This window comes from Octopus bimaculoides, chromosome 19, assembly GCF_046866305.1.
Source record: "Octopus bimaculoides isolate indiv1 chromosome 19, ASM4686630v1, whole genome shotgun sequence".
NCBI lineage: Eukaryota > Metazoa > Mollusca > Cephalopoda > Octopoda > Octopodidae > Octopus > Octopus bimaculoides.
This window is the reverse complement of record NC_142946.1, coordinates 1,852,256-1,857,255: the sequence shown is the minus strand read 5'-3', so window position 1 is coordinate 1,857,255 and position 5,000 is coordinate 1,852,256. Positions and strand designations below refer to the sequence as shown.

The following is a 5,000-nucleotide window of genomic DNA, read 5'->3' as shown; positions in this document are numbered from 1 at the left end:
TTTCCCCCCTTCTCTCACTTCCCCCCCCCCCCCCATGTGTCTCCCTCTCTCTCTTATATATATCTCCATGAGACGACCTTGTTAGCTCTTCAACCAACCACAGTCCATTTCTGGATATAGAGTCGCACAAGTGACGTTCTCTACGATCCCTTTTTACCGCGTGACGTAAGCGATTCGGGGAGAGGGAGAGGGAGAAAGAGAGAGGGGGGGAGCGAGGTGGGAGAAAAGCAGAGGCAGAACGAGAAAGAAGAGAGAGGAAACTCATTATCCCCTTAGTATACAGTACCTGCCTGGTACTTAATTTATCGCCCCCAAAGGGATGCGAAACAAGATTAACTTCAGCGGGATTTGAACTCATAACGCAGTGAGCCGTAAGGATTACCGTTAAGGGATTTTATCTTGGCATTCTCACCGTCTTCTGATTTCTGCAAATATTGAAAAGAAATTAAAAACAAATATAAACAAAAGAAAAACATACATACAAATTTCAAATATATTGTGTATGTTTATATTTGGCGTTGTGTGTACGCGTGTGTGCGTGAGTGTGTGTTTTCGTGAGTGTGTGTTTTCGTGAGTGTGCATGTATGTGAGCGCGAGTGTGCATGTATGTGAGCGCGAGTGTATTGAGTACTTTCTCACAGTTAAAAACCCGATAGAGAAACCGAAGCATATGTTGTTGCTTTGATCAGATCTTTTCATGAGAAGATTCCAGAATATTTACGTGAATTTAACTGTTTTGGATTCTCTTTAAACGTTGCCAGTTGCTTTATGGCAGACAAAAAAATATATACGTACACACACACACACGTACACACATACATACGTAGTACATACATACAAACATAGACACACATACACACAAATATTCATATACACTATATAAAATATAATATAAAATATTGTACATACACACACACACACACACACACACACACACACACACACACACACACACACACACACATAAGAGTGTTGTTTAAACACGCATTCAAGTTTTATGCAGAAACCAATATTTTGCATGTATACAGGTATACATTAATTCGTATATGCATACATACATATATATGTATATATACATGTGTTTGTGTGTATCTAATGCACATATGCAAAAATGGATTCATAGATAAAGCAGATATGTGCGTTTGTGTTTGTGTTTGTAAATGCGTGCGTGTTTTCTGTACAAACGTGTTCAGCTTTTGTGAGCAAACCGTTGACATGTGTATCTATGTGTATATTCACGCATAAGATATACAAACACGTACTTTCACACATCTTGCTATAAAAATCCTATTTATATATCGCATAGAATATATATGCACACGTGAATGTATACTTATCTAACTCTGTATTTCGTTAACTAGTTTCAGCTCGTGAGGTGCGGCCATGCTGGGGCACCTTCGTTAGTTGACACATCCTGCTGTATGTAGAATTTGGTGAACGAGGGAATTTGATGTCGTTGCCCTCCTACTGCGAGGTGGGCGTCGAAAGGAGAAGATACAGTTTTGTTTTGAAGACACCTACATCCACCCCATGTAAGTCTCTCGGATTTTTGGTGGGTGGAGATGAATTATTGAGGAGCTGTGGGCCCTTGAAACGTATTCTGTATCTTGATAGCAATGTTGGGTACTTTGGCATTATTCAGTTCTGTTGCTTGTGTCACTTTCACTTTTCCAGATGTGTCACTTTCACTTTTCCAGATGTGTCACTTTTCAAGATATACTTCACCGATAATCTTCGTTCTGTCTTAAATTTCCCAGCTTTTCCCAATAGCTGACATGTTGCATTGAGACGATCTTTGCTTTGAGTTCGGCCGGTTATTTTACACCGTGTGGTGACCATAATTGGGAGCAGCAGTTTAAGAGGCTGAGGACAAATGTCCTCCAAAGGACTGTCGTGGTTTCCTGTTCTCTTGTTCTGAAAGTTCTAAGGGTCCATCCATCCAGCTGCCGAGTAGAAAACAAATGTCTCCCTTTCATACAATATGCTTAGAAATGGAATGATTTAGAAACAGCTGTTGTTTTAAATTCATTCTTCGTCTTCTTAATTTCATTACGCACGCACGCACCCACAGACACACAGACACAGACACACAGACACAGACACACACACACACACACACACACAGTCACAGACACAGAGACACAGACACACACAGACACACACACACACACACACACACACACATGTATGCTTGTATGTGTGTATGTATAGGAGTAGTACAAAGAGTGTTTTCAGAGAAAACAGCGATGGTGGGGGGCACAAACACAGACACAGAAACACACACATATATACGACGGTCTCCTTTCAGTTTCCGTCTACCAAATCCATTGACAAAGCCTTGGTCGCGCTGAGGCTATAGCAGAAGACACTTGCTGTAGATGCTACGCAGTAGGACTGAACCCAGAACCGTGTGGTTGGGAAACAAGCTACTTACCACATGAATATTTTATTTTATTTGTTTATATGTATGAAAAACAAAACAAGAAACAACAAAAAGTACGTTTTCACAGAATAAATGTTCTTTGTGTGATAGTTCCACTGAAATTATATTCGTATACGCCTTCTCACGGTGACTTCGGTATACATACGTACGTACGTACGTACATAGATAGATACATACATACATGCAAATTATATAATCATATATATATAAGAAAAAGTGCAAAGAATGGAAGCGAACAAAGAAAAATAAGGAGTTACGCGTTGCTTCGAGTATTTTTTTTTATAGAAAAAGGTTTTAGAATTTGTTTTTGAGTTTTGCAGCAAAAAAGGGATTTTTTGTGGCATAAGGAAAGAAAGTTATATTTAACTTTGGTTTTGGTGGTGTTGCTGTTGTTGTTGTTGTTGTTGGTGGTGGTGGTGGTTTTTGGTGGTGGTGTATGTGTGTGTGTATTTTTCTTTTTCTCTTGCTTCTTTTCTTTCGACGGTTTCTTCTCTGGTTTAGATTTCGTCTGTTCAACTTTCTTCTTCTTCTTCTTCTTCTTCTTCTTCTTCTTCTTCTTCTTCTTCTTCTTCTTCTTCTTCTTCTTCTTCTTCTTCTTCTTCTTCTTCTTCTTCTTCGGTTTGCTCTTTGACCTCCTCTCACTACGTTTCCGTTTCTTTTACGCTTTGGGAACACTATCGCCTGACAGCACCTTTCGTTCGACGAGGAAATCCATTACTTGATGTAGCTGAGAATACGAGGTTGAAGAGCAAAAACACTCCGCAAATAAGACGCCACGACGAGGCGCCTGCTTCCCACGTCAGCGTTTGACCCGCTAGAAATATCAGTGAAACATCCCTCGAATTACGCCGAAGCAAGTTATGTGGGCTGAGAGCGGGTTATACGATGTTGACCTACACAACCTTAAATAAAACAGATGGTCACGTATGGAATGCCTTTCAACATAGTTCCCCTTCAATTAGCGTTTCTTTCCGGTCAAAAGAAGGTCACCGCCACCGACACCTCAACTCCAACCCCACTGCTCTACAACCATCTCCACTACGACCATTACCACCACTACCATCATCGTCCTCCTCCTCCTCCTCATCATCATCATTACAAAGCACAGAATGCTTTAAGTAACTTCTGCTGGAATAGAACTCAAGCATAGGGATCTCTGTCTCTGTCTGTGTGTCGATCACTATGCACACACACACGTCGCACGCGCGCGCATGTATATCTCTGTCTATCTATATATATATATATGTATATATATATATATGACTCTACGTACACAAGCTACCAACAGCTATATATATATATATATATATATATATATATATATATATATATATATATATATATATATATGTGTGTGTGTGTGTGTGTGTGTGTATAAGTAAATGGATATATAGAAACGTGTCTGTGTTTGTATAGTAATACACAAACACATATACACACGAATATATATCTCTGTGTAAGGCTATATATGCATATGTATGGATGTGTGTGTGTGTGTGTGTGAGTGTGTGTGTATGTATATTTCTATGTATGCATTTATATATGCATGCATGCATGGGCGTATATATATATATATATATATATATATGTATGTATGCATGTACGCATAGGCGTATGTATATTATGTATGTATGTTTGTATGTATGTTTGTATGTATGTTTGTATGTATGTATGTTTGTATGTGTGTTTGTATGTATAGAATGGAAATACCATCTGTTTCGATGACAGCTTCATTTTTCTAAACAACAGTTGTAAATAGGAAATACATTTAAACAATACAATAGAGATCTTTTTGGAACAAAGCAGTTAAAGGGTTTTTTAGGCTTCCTACAGCAGCGTCTCCTGAGATTCTTAGTGGAGATTGTACCAAAGATAAGAAGAACATGTCTTTTAGTTTTTCATAAATACAAATCTCATGTTAGAAACTCTCTGATGAGGTTAACTTGTTAACGTCTGACAAATCAGCAATGTTTGTATCATCTGCTGCACCTAAATCCTAAAACTTTTACTTCTGCTCCTCCGCCCACTCTTGGAAACCAATTTACTTGCTATTGTTGGTATTTTTGTTTTACTGTTGTTGTCATTATTGTTGCGTTTGTTATTATTATTATTATTATTATTATTATTATTATTATTATTATTATTATTATTATTATTATTATTATTATTATTTTTATTATTATTATTACTAGTATTATTATTATTGCCTTTGCACAGCTTCTAACGCTGGAGATGTACTACGGTGTCAGATGTTTACTACCAGTGAACTAACGCAACACCCCTTATTTTTCGAGCACCTTCTGGAGTATTTGAGCGGTTCCAAGCAATGCTGTTTTCTGCAAGTGCTCCACCCTTATTGCATCTCCTATTTATTCCACGTACTTCTCGAGATTTTTGCTCACTGTTCCAGGGGCTTCAACAATTACTGGTACTACTAACACCTTTTTCATCGACCACAACTGCTTAACCTCCCCAAAAATATGTCAAAGAAATCAGAATTGACATGAGAGCAGAGCAAACCCCCAAAACTGCTCTGCTGGGGACAGCTAGGATTTTG

The 5,000-nt window shown here is 38.3% G+C and overlaps 1 long non-coding RNA gene across 1 annotated transcript in view; it reads right to left on the bottom strand.

The window, feature by feature from the left end:
- Positions 1-90: 90 nt before the first annotated feature.
- The window catches only part of LOC149131737 (uncharacterized), a 7,782-nt gene continuing 2,872 nt past the window's right edge, over positions 91-5,000 (bottom strand). The window contains exon 3 of the long non-coding RNA XR_016245141.1: positions 91-425. This is a non-coding gene — a long non-coding RNA (uncharacterized LOC149131737). The remainder of the gene's footprint in view (positions 426-5,000) is intronic.